Source organism: Triticum dicoccoides, chromosome 1A, assembly GCF_002162155.2.
Source record: "Triticum dicoccoides isolate Atlit2015 ecotype Zavitan chromosome 1A, WEW_v2.0, whole genome shotgun sequence".
NCBI classification, from domain to species: Eukaryota; Viridiplantae; Streptophyta; class Magnoliopsida; order Poales; family Poaceae; genus Triticum; species Triticum dicoccoides.
Genome location: NC_041380.1, coordinates 147209224 through 147222215, shown reverse-complemented (window position 1 = coordinate 147222215; position 12992 = coordinate 147209224).

Below are 12992 nucleotides of genomic sequence, written 5' to 3'. Positions count from 1 at the left end.
ATACATGGTTACCGAATGTTGTTCGGAGTCCCGGATGAGATCCCGGACGTCACGAGGAGTTCCGGAATGGTCCGGAGGTAAAGATTTATATATGGGAAGTCATCATACGGTCACCGGAATAATTCGGGGGGTTACCGGTATTGTACCGGGACCACTGGAGGGGTTCCGGGGGTCCACCGGGAGGGTCCACCTGCCCCGGAGGGCCCTACGGGCTGTGTGTGGAGAGGGACCAGCCCCTTAGTGGGCTGGGCGCCTCCCCCCCTAGGGCCCATGCGCCTAGGGTCCGGGGGAACCCTAAAGGGGGGGCGCCCCCCTTGCCTTGGGGGGCAAGGCAACCCCCCTGGCCGCCGCCCCCTCCTCAGATTGGATCTAAGGGGGCCGGCCCCCCTCTCCCTTGCCCCTATATATATGTGGGGTGTGGGAGGGTAGCCGCACCCAAGTTCTGGCGCAGCCCTCCCCCTCTCCCAAGTCCTCCTCCTCTCCCGCGGTGCTTGGCGAAGCCCTGCAGGATTACCACGCTCCACCTTCACCACCACGCCGTCGTGCTGCTATTGGATGGAGTATTCCCCAACCTATCCTTCTCCCCTTGCTGGATCAAGGCATAGGAGACGTCACCGGGCTGCACGTGTGTTGAACGCAGAGGCGCCGTGGTTCGGCGCTTAGGTCGGAATCAACCGCGATCTGAATCGCTACGAGTACGACTCCTTCATCCGCGTTCTTGCAACGCTTCCGCTTAGCAATCTACAAGGGTATGTAGATGCACTCCCCTTCCCCTCGTTGCTAGATTACTCCATAGATTGATCTTGGTGATGCGTAGAATTTTTTTTAATTTCTGCTACGATCCCCAACAGTGGCATCATGAGCTAGGTCTATGTGTAGTTTCTATGCACGAGTAGAACACAAAGCAGTTGTGGGCGTCGATATTGTCAATTTACTTGCTGTTACTAGTCTTATCTTGATTCGGCGGCATCGTGGGATGAAGCGGCCCGGACCGACCTTACACGTACTCTTACGTGAGACTGGTTCCACCGACTGACATGCACTAGTTGCATAAGGTGGCTAGCGGGTGTCTGTCTCTCCCACTTTAGTCGGATCGGATTCGATGAAAAGGGTCCTTATGAAGGGTAAATAGAAATTGGCATATCACGTTGTGGTTTTCGCGTAGGTAAGAAACGTTCTTGCTAGAAACCTATAGCAGCCACGTAAAAAATACTTGCAACAACAATTAGAGGACATCTAACTTGTTTTTGCAGCATATGCCTTGTGATGTGATATGGCCAAAAGGATGTGATGAATGATATATGGGATGTATGAGATTGATCATGTTCTTGTAATAGGAATCACGACTTGCATGTCGATGAGTATGACAACCGGCAGGAGCCATAGGAGTTGTCTTAATTTATTTATGACCTGCATGTCAACATAAACGTCATGTAATTACTTTACTTCATTGCTAAAGCGTTAGCCATAGTAGTAGAAGTAATAGATGACGAGACGACTTCAAGAAGACACGATGATGGAGATCATGGTGTCATGCCAGTGACAACGATGATCATGGAGCCCCGAAGATGGAGTTCAAAAGGAGCAAAATGATATTGGCCATATCATGTCACTATTTGATAGCATGTGATGTTTATCATGTTTTACATCTTATTTGCTTAGAACGACGGTAGCTTAAATAAGATGATCCCCCACTAAAATTTCAAGAAAAGTGTTCCCCCTAACTGTGCACCGTTGCAAAGGTTCATTGTTTCGAAGCACCACATGATGATCGGGTGTGATAGATTCTAACGTTCGAATACAATGGGTGTTGACGAGCCTAGCATGTACAGACATGGCCTCGGGACACATGCGAAACACTTAGGTTGACTTGACGAGCCTAGCATGTACAGACATGGCCTCGGAACACGGAAGACCGAAAGGTCGAACATGAGTCATATAGAAGATACGATCAACATGAGATGTTCACCGTTGATGACTAGTCCGTCTCACGTGATGATCGGACACGGCCTAGTCGATTCGGATCATGTTTCACTTAGATGACTAGAGGGATGTCCATCTGAGTGGGAGTTCATTAAATAATTTGATTGAACTCAATTATCATGAACATAGTCTAAATTGTCTTTGCAAATATGTTGTAGATAAATAGCTCACGTTGTAGCTCCCTGTTTCAATATGTTCCTAGAGAAAGATTAAGTTAAAAGATATTGTAAGCAATGATGTGGACTAGGTCCGTAGTCCAAGGAGTGTCCTCACTGCTACACAGAAGGCTTACGTCTTTGATGCACCGCTCGATGTGCAAACCCCTACAACGTCGTCTGTGGATGTTGTGAACACCTGACAGACACATCCTGATGACTACTTGATAGTTTAGTGCACCATACTTTACGGCTTAGAATCGGGATTCCAATGACGTTTTGAATGCCATAGAACATATAAGATGTTCCAAGAGCTGAAATTGGGATTTCAGGCTCATGCCCGTGTTGAGAGGTGTGAGACCTCTGACAAGTTCTTTTGCCAACAAGATGGAGGAGAATAGCTCAGCTAGTGAGCATGTGTTCAGAATGTCTGGGTGCTACAATCACTTAAATCAAGTGGGAGTTAAACTTCCAGATAAGATAGTGATTGATAGAGTTCTCTAGCCACTATCACTAAGCTACTAGATCTTCGTGATGAACTATGACATGCAAGGGATGGAGTTGATCCCGGAGCTGTTCGCGGTGCTTAAGACCGCAAAAGGTAGAAATCAAGAAGGAGCATCAAGTATTGATGGTTTAACAAGACCACTAGTTTCAAGAAGGGCAAGGGCTAGAAGGGAAACTTCATGGATGGCAAACCAGTTGCCACTCCAGTGAAGGAACCCAAGGTTGAACCTAAACCCGAGACTAAGTGCTTCTATTGTAAAGGGAACGGTCACTGGTAGCGGAATTACCCCAAATGCATGGTAGAAAAGAAGGCTGGCAACTTCAACAAAGTATATACGTGTTATTAATGTGTACCTCACTAGTACTCCTGGTAGCATCTGGGTATTGGATAATAGTTCAGTTGCTATTATTGGTGACTTGAAGCAAAAGCTATGGACGAACGGAGACTGGCTAAGGGCGAGGTGACGATGTGTGTTGGAAGTGTTTCCAAAGTTGATGAGATCACCATCGCACGCTTCATCTACCTTTGGGATTAGTATTGAACCTAGATAAATGTTATCAGGTGTCTACGTTGAGCATGAATATGATTAGATCATGTTCATTGCAATACGGTTATTCATTTAAGTTAGAGAATAATGGTTATTCTGTTTACATGAATAATACCTTTCATGGTCATGCACCCTATGTGAATGGTTCATTGAATCTCGGTCATGATAATACACATGTTCACGCCAAAAGATGTAGAGTTAATAATGATAGTACCACTTTCTTGTGGCACTGCCGCTCAGGTCATATTGGCATAAGATGCATGAAGAAACTCCATATCGATGGATGTTTGGAGTCACTTGATTTTGAATCGCTTGACACATGCGAGCCATGCCTCATGGGCAGGATGACTAAGACCCCGTTTTCAGGTACAATGAAATGGGCAAGTGACTTGTTGGAAATCATACATGCAGATGTGTGTGATCCAATGAGAATTGAAAGACAAGGTTTTCCTATTTTTCAGAATTTTTGGAGTAGCAAAAGTATGGTTTGAGTACAGATTACTACAAACTGTTCTGTTTTTGACAGATTCTGTTTTCAATGCATAGTTTGCTTGTTTCTTAGTTTCCATGGCTTATATTGCTCAATATAAATTGTGGAATGATACGCTACCGTAGGCATTGTGTGTAAAGAATTATGAATCTTGTCTTTGAGAGTACCAAAGTGAAATGGTTTGCTCTTTATCATACTAACCTATCTCACGAAGTTCCGTTAAGTTTTGTGTGGTTGAAGTTTTCAAGTTTTGGGTGAAACATCGATATGAGCAGAATAAGGAGTGACAAGACCCTAAGCTTGGAGATGCCCAAGGCACCCCAAGGTAATATTCAATGAAGATCCAAGCAACTAAGCTTGGGGATGCCCCGGAAGGCATCCCATCTTTTGTCTCCAACATTATCGGTAACCTCACTTGGAGCTATGTTTTCATTCGTCACATGATATGTGTTTTGCTTGGAGCGTCAATTTATTTTGTTAGGATTTGCTTGATGTTATTTAGAATAATGTTTTGCATCTTTTATTTCAATAAAAGTGGCATTGATAGCCTTTACGATGCTTATTTTACAAGTCTACATGTTGCTGTTTGAAAACAGAAAGTTTAGCGCTGTTGCAAAACTTCCCTAGAAAAGTCAGAATGTGATAAAATGTTGAAACTTTTTGCAGAATAAGATCTAATAAATTTTCTACAGTGTGGTAAATTTTCATAACTTTTGGAGTTAAAGAAGTATTGATACTCTTGCACTCTTTACAGACTGTATTGTTTTGGCAGATTGCTATTATGTTTGCATTGTTTGCATATGTTTGCTTGTTTAATGATTATATTTGACGATAGGAGTATTAAATATGCAGAGGCATTTAGTATGCAATGTTGAATAATAATTTTAGTGATTTGCTACAGTAGACAATGATAAGGTTTTTGCATTAGTTTATACTAACTTATCTCACGAGTTCTTGTTGAGTTTTGTGTGGATGAAGCTTTTGAGATTTAGGAAAACCGTGATATGAGAGGAATTAAAGAGACACAAAAGCTCAAGCTTGGGGATTCCCAAAGCACCCGAAGATAACATTTCAAGAAGTCTCAAGCATCTAACCTTGGGGATGGCCCGGTAGGCATCCCACCTTTCTTCTTCAACAATTATCGGTTAGTACCGGTTGAGCCTAAGTTTTTGCTTCTTCACATGATGTGTGATATTCTTAGAATGTCATTTTATTTTGTTTTTGCTTTCTGTTTTAGTAAAATACTTAGATCTGAAAGTTTTTAAATAAAATAGAGTCGTCAAGTAGTTGCCAGGGAGGCTAGGTAAGCAGCATTCACATCCCGTCAATGAAGCTCTTTTATATGGAATTGCTCTAGTGCTTCACTTATATCTTTTTGAGCACGGTGTGCTTTAGTATTTCTGAAGAAATTCTTTCTTGCTTCACTTAAATTAATTTGGGAGAAACAAATATTATGCTCATGATCTTCATTTATATCTTTTTGGAGTAGCTTGTCATTTATGAGTAAATTGTTGAATAAATTGAATGTCATGAAGTTGAAATGATATCATGCCTAGTGGTAGCTTTACATTGGGTTTAGCAAGTGAAATCTTTTGAGGTTTGACAATCACAATATTGGTCATACAAGCAATTCATGAATAATTAGTATAAGGAAGAGAACTTTCACATATAAATACACTATCATGGAAATATTTTGTGATCGTGAGCCCCCATCAAAATATTATATGCCAAAATTGTTGACGTTGGACAAGGAAGACAACGTAATGGTTTATGTTTGTTCATATTCACAAAGAAGTTATATTGTCATAGATCCTTCAACATGTGGTGCTTGCCCCCTGATACGTCTCCGTCGTATCTATAATTTTAGATTGTTCCATGCCAATATTCTACAACTTTTACATACTCTTTGCAACTTTTTATACTATTTTGGGACTAACATATTGATCCAGTGCCCAGTGCCAGTTCCTATTTGCTGCATGGTGTTTGTTTTGCAAAAATCCATATCAAATGGAGTCCAAATGGGACAAAAACTTATAGAGATTTTTTTGGAATATATGTGAATTTTGGGAAGTGGAATCAACGTGAGACGATGCCCGAGGGGCCCACCCTAGGGGGTAGGGAGCGCCCTGGGCCCTTGTGGCCACTTCGTAAGGTGGTTGGTGCCCTTCTTTCACCGCAAAAAATCCCATATCCGGATAGAAATCGTGTCAAAATTTCAGCCCAATCGGAGTTACGAATCTCTGGGAATTTAAGAAACGATGAAAGGGCAGAATCGGAGAGCGCAGAAATAGAAGGAAACAGAGAGAGAGAGAGAGAGAGAGAGAGAGAGAGAGAGAGAGAGAGAGAGAGAGAGATCCAATCTCGGAGGGGCTCTCGCCCCTCCGCCGCCATGGAGGCCATGGACCAGAGGGGAAACCCTTCTCCCATCTAGGGGGAAGGTCAGGGAAGAAGAAGAAGAAGAAGGGGGGATCTCTCCCCTCTCTCCCAGTGGCACCGGAACGCCGCCGGGGCCATCATCGCGACAACGATCTACACCAACAACTTCACTGCCATCATCACCAACTCTTGCCCCCTCTATGCAGCGGTGTAACCCCTCTTTTACCCATGTAATCTCTACTTAAACATGGTGCTCAATGCTATATATTATTTCCCAATGATGTATGGCTATCCTATGATGTTTGAGTAGATCCGTTTTGTCCTATGGGTTAATTGATGATCGTGATTGGTTTGAGTTGCATGTTTTATTATTGGTGCTGTCCTGTGGTGCTCTCCGTGTCGCGCAAGCGTGAGGGATCTCCGATGTAGGGTTTGCAATATGTTCATGATTTGCTTATGGTGGCTGGCGTGAGTGACAGAAACACAGACCCGAGTAAGTAGGTTGTTTGCGTATGGGGGTAAAAGAGGACTTGATTCCTTATAATGCTATGGTTGGGTTTTAACTTAATGATCTTTAGTAGTTGCAGATGCTTGCTAGAGTTCCAATCATGAGTGCATATGATCCAAGAAGAGAAAGTATGTTAGCTTATGCCTCTCCCTCAAATAAAATTGCAATAATGATTACCGATCTAGTTATCAATTATCTAGGGACAAATAACTTTCTCGTGACAAAAATCTCTCTACTAAAACTAACTTAGTTGTGTCTTTATCTAAACAGCCCCTAGCTTTTATTTACGTTCTCTTTATTATCTTGCAAACCTATCCAACAACACCTACAAAGTACTTCTAGTTTCATACTTGTTCTAGGTAAAACGAACGTTAAGCATGCGTAGAGTTGTATTGGTGGTCGATAGAACTTGACGGAATATTTGTTCTACCTTTAGCTCCTCGTTGGGTTCGACACTCCTACTTATCGAAATAGGCTACAATTGATCCCCTATACTTGTGGGTTATCAAGACCTTTTTTGGCGCCGTTGCCGGGGAGCAATAGCGTGGTGTGAATATTCTTGTGTGTGCTTGTTTGCTTTATCACTAAGTGGATTTTATTTGCTATTCTAAGTTGTTCTCCATCTTTGGTTATGGATATGGAACACGAAATACCAAAAAAATTAGGTTTACTTGCTACTCATGGAGATGGAGAACCTCCTAAAACCCTCGATCCTCATTAAGTGAAAGATATTATGCACTGCTTTAATAATCCTAAGAAAACCCCATTCAATTATATAATGGGAGACACGTTGGATCAATGTGAATACTTTAGGGATTATCGCTTGACTCAAAAAGGGAAACTATTATGGGATCAAATTTATATGTTGCATTGGTATGCTCGACAACTATGCTTGAGATATGATTATACTTATTGCTCTAGGATGAAGGCTCCACACCTCCCCTTTTCATGAAAATTTAATGATAATGAAACCTTAGCTTCTTATGCTATTGGTATATATTATTACTATGATGTGGAACGAATAGAAGAATTTGTTGCTTTTAAAGGTGCTTGTGAAATTGAATCTTTGTTTAAAGAGTTTGAAGATTTTGATGATTCAGTTTATAGACCTGAAAATTTAGCTATCCTTAAATATTGCTATGAGAATTATAAATACAATTATGATATTGATGAATTTATTGAGAAAGTCTCCGCTGTCCGAGAAGAGACTAATATTTTGCAGGAGTCTATGGAAGAAGAAATTGATGAAATTGTGAGCTCATTGGATGAAAAACATGATGAGGAGAGCGAAGAACAAAAGGAGGAAGATCGGATTAGCTACCCATGCCCACCTTCTAATGAGAGTACCTCTCCAATTCATACATTATTTAATGTCCCTTCGTTCTTAACGAAGGACGAATGCCATGATAATTGCTATGATCCCGTTGATTCATTTGAAATATCCCCTTTTGATGAACTTGATGCTTGCTATTCTTGTGGCCAAGATGCCAACATGAATTATGCTTATGGAGATGAACTTGCTATTGTTCCTCATGTTAAACATGAAATTGTTGCTATTGCACCAACACATGACAATCCTATTATCTTTCTGAATTCTCCAAACTACACTATATCGGAGAAGTTTGCATTTATTAAGGATTATATTGATGGGTGGCCTTTTACCATTGCACATGATAATTTTGATGAATATAATATGCATGTGCTTGCTGCTCCTACTTGCAATTATTATGAGAGAGGAACTACATCTCCGCCTCTCTATGTTTCCAACACGATAAAATTGTAAGAAACTTCTTATGCTATGCATTGGCCTTTACTTGATGTGCATGAATTGTTCTTGTATGACATGTAGATGCATAGGAAGAGAGTTAGACTTCTTCATTGCTTGATATATGTTGCTTTGTGCTCACTACTAAATGCCAAATCATTGCTAATTCAAATTGGCTTTGATATACCTTGGGATGCGGGTGGATTCATTACTTGAGCACCTTATGCCTAGCTTAATGGCTTTAAAAAGCGCTGCCAAGGAGACAACCCGGAAGTTTTAGAGAGTCACTTATTTCTATTGAGTGATTTTTTAGAGTTTAAAAACAAAAAAATAAAGAGGGGAACCCAAAACTTTTCAAAAAGGAAAGTGAAAGTGAGAGAGACAAGCATTGTTGAAGTGAGGGAGCTCCTTGAACTTTGTTCATGCTCACGGAAACTTTGTGAATCTTGATTATAGAAAATTTTCAACAAAAATAACTATCCCCTTGTACAATTCCATTGTATTATAAAAATAATGTGCCAAGATTTGCCTTTAGGATGTTTACATTGCTTGTTGGTTTGTGCGGTGCAAAACATAAACTTTGGCTGTAGTGCGTGATTTTACATTTTTTACTGGAACGTCAAAAGGTTCTGAAACTTTTTGCACTGTCTTTCTATACAAATTTTTTATTTTTCCTAATTGTTTAAGAATTTTTGGAGTAGCAGAAGTAAGGTGAATTTTCAGATTACTACAGACTGTCCTGTTTAAGACAGATTCTGTTTTTGATGCATTGTTTCCTTGTCTTGATGAAACTATCGATTTCTATCAGTGGATTAAGCCATGGAAAAGTTATATTACAGTAGCTACAATGCAAAAACAAAATATGAATTGGTTTGAAACAGTACTTAGAGTAGGAATTTGCTTTATTATTCTAACGGATCTTACCGAACTTTCTGTTGAGTTTTGTGTGGATGAAGTGATCAAGGGTCGAGGAGGTCTCGATATGAGCAGAAGGAGGAGATGCAAGAGCTCAAGCTTGGGGATGCCCAAGGCACCCCAAGTAGATATTCAAGGAGACTCAAGTATCTAAGCTTGGGGATGCCCCGGAAGGCATCCCATCTTTCTTCAACAAGTATCGGTATGTTTTCGGTTTCGTTTCGTTCATGTGATATGTGCAAATCTTGGAGCGTCTTTTGTATCCAGTTTTCACTTTTCTTTGATGCACCATGATGGTATGAGATAGTCCATGGTTGATTTATATAATGCTCATTGCACTTCACTTATATCTTTTGAGTATGGCTTTATAGAATGCTTCATGTGCATCACATATATCATTTGAAGTTTGGATTGCCTGTTTCCCTACACACAGAAAACCACCATTTTGTAGAATGCTCTTTTGCTTCACTTATATCCGTTAAAGCGTGGGCATATCTTTTGTAGAAAGAATTAAACTCTCTTGCTTCACTTATATCTATTTAGAGAGATGACAGGAATTGGTCATTCACATGGTTAGTCATTAAATCCTACATAAAACTTGTAGATCACTGAATATGATATGTTTGATTCCTTGCAATAGTTTTGCGATATAAAGATGGTGACATTAGAGTCATGCTAGTGGGTAGTTGTGGATTGTAGAAATACTTGTGTTGAAGTTTGTGATTCCCATAGCATGCACGTATGGTGAACCATTATGTAATGTAGTTGGAGCATGAGAAATTTTATTGATTTTCTTCCTTATGAGTGGCGGTCGGGGACGAGCGATGGTCCTTTCCTACCAATCTATCCCCCTAGGATCATGCGCATAGTACTTTGTTTCGATGACTAATAGATTTTTTGCAATAAGTATCTGAGTTCTTTATGATTAATGTTGAGTCCATGGTTTATACGCACTCTCACCCGTCCATCATTGCTAGCCTCTTCGGTACCGTGCATTGCCCTTTCTGACCTTGAGAGTCGGTGCAAACTTCGCTGGTGCATCCAAATCCCGTGATATGATACGATCTATCACACATAAGCCTCCTTATATCTTCCTCAAAACAGCCACCACACCTACCTATCATGGCATTTCCATAGCCATTCCGAGATATATTGCCATGCAACTTCCATCATCATCATATACATGACTTGATCATTTATTGTCATATTGCTTTGCATGATCGTAAGATAGCTAGCATGATGTTTTCATGGCTTTTCCATTTTTTTATTTCATTGCCACGCTAGATCATTGCACATCTCGGTACACCGCCAGAGGCATTCATATAGAGTCATATCTTTGTTCTAGTATCTAGCTGTAATATTGAGTTGTAAGTAAATAAAAGTGTGATGATTATCATTATTAGAACATTGTCCCATCTGAGGTTATCAAAATAGAAGTGGCTAGAGAAGCCCCCCCCCCCCAAAAAAAAGAAAGAGAGAGGCCAAAGAAGCCTACAAAAAAACAGAAAAAATAAAAAATGAGAGAAAAGAGAGAAGGGACAATGTTACTATCCTTTTACCACACTTGTGCTTTAGAGTAGCACCATGTTCTTCATATAGAGAGTCTCTTGAGTTATTGCTACCTCTTGAGCACTTCATTGGTTTTCCCTTGAAGAGGAAAGGGTGATGTAGCAAAGTAGCGTAAGTATTTCCCTGAGTTTTTGAGAACCAAGGTATCAATCCAGTAGGAGACTACACGCAAGTCCCTCGTACCTAGACAAACAAATAAGAACCTCGCAACCAACGTGATAAAGGGGTTGTCAATCCCTTCACGGTCACTTATGAGAGTGAGATCTGATAGAGATAATAATAACAATAATAATAATGATAATAATAATAATAATAATAATAATAAGATAAATATTTTTGGTATTTTTATGATATAGATTGAAAGTAAAGATTGCAAAATAAACGGTGCCAGAAATAGCTTGTTGACGGGAGATTAATATAAAGGAGAATAGACCCGGGGGCCATAGGTTTCAATAGTGGATTCTCTCAAGATAGCATAAGTATTACGATGGGTGAACAAATTACTGTCGAGCCATTGATAGAAAAGTGCATAATTATGAGAATATCTAGGCATGATCATGTATATAGGCATCACGTCTGCGACAAGTAGACTGAAACGATTCTGCATCTACTACTATTACTCGACACATCGACCGCTATCCAGCATGCATCTAGAGTATTAAGTTCATAAGAACAGAGTAACGCATTAGGCAAGATGACATGATGTAGAGGGATAAACTCAAGCAATATGATATAAACCCCATCTTTTTATCCTCGATGGCAACAATACAATACGTGCCTTGCTGCCCCTGCTGTCACTGGGAAAGGACACCGCAAGATTGAACCCAAAGCTAAGCACTTCTCCAATTGCAAGAAAGATCAATCTAGTAGGCCAAACTAAACTGATAATTCGAAGAGACTTGCAAAGATAACCAATCATACATAAAAGATTTTAGAGAAGAATCAAATATTGTTCATAGATAAACTTGGTCATAAACCCACAATTCATCGGATCTCGACAAACACACTGCAAAAAGAGTTACATCCAATATATCTCCAAGAAGATCGAGGAGAACATTGTATTGAGATCCAAAGAAAGAGAGAGAGAGAGAGAGAGAGAGAGAGAGAGAGAGAGAGAGAGAGAGAAGAAGCCATCTAGCTAATAACTATGGACCCGAAGGTCTGAAGTAAACTACTCACACATCGTTGGAGAGGCTATGGTGTTGATGTAGAAGCCCTCCGTGATCGATTCCCTCTCCAGCAGAGCTCCGAAAAACGCCCCAAGATGAGATCTCTTGGGTACAGAAGGTTGCAGCGGTGGAAATAGGGTTTCATGGTGCTCCTGGATGTTTTCGGGGTATATGAATATATATAGGAGGAAGAAGTAGGTCGGTGGAGCCACGAGGGGTCCACGAGGGTCGCCCCCTACCTCGTGACCTCCTCGTTGATATCTTGACGTCCACTCCAAGTCCCCTGGATCACGTTTGTTCCAAAAATAACTCTCCCGAAGGTTTTATTATGTTTGGATTCCATTTGATATTCCTTTTCTGCGAAACACTGAAATAGGCAAAAAACAGCAATTTGCACTGGGCCTTGGGTTAGTAGGTTCGTCCCAAAAATAATATAAAAGTGTATAAATAAGCCCATTAACATCCAAAACAGATAATATAATAGCATGGAACAATCAAAAATAATAGATACGTTGGAGACGTATCAAGCATCCCCAAGCTTAATACTTGCTCGTCCTCGAGTAGGTAAATGATAAAAACAGAATTTTTGATGTGGAATGCTACCTAGCATAATTCTCAATGTAATTTTCTTTATTGTGGCATGAATGTTCAGATCCGAAAGATTCAAGACAAAAGTTTAATATTGACATGAAAATAATAATACTTCAAGCATACTAACTAAGCAATCATGTCTTCTCAAAATAACATGGCGAAAGGAAGTTCATCCCTACAAAATCATATAGTTTGGTCATGCTCCATTTTCGTCGCACAAGAATGCTCTCATCATGCACAACCCCGATGACAAGCCAAGCAATTGTTTCATACTTTAGTAATCTCAAACTTTTTTCAACTTTCACACAATACATGAGCGTGAGCCATGGATATAGCACTATGGGTGGAATAGAATAATGATAGGGGGTTATGTGGAGAAGACAAAAAAGGATAAAGTCTCACATTGACGTGGCTAA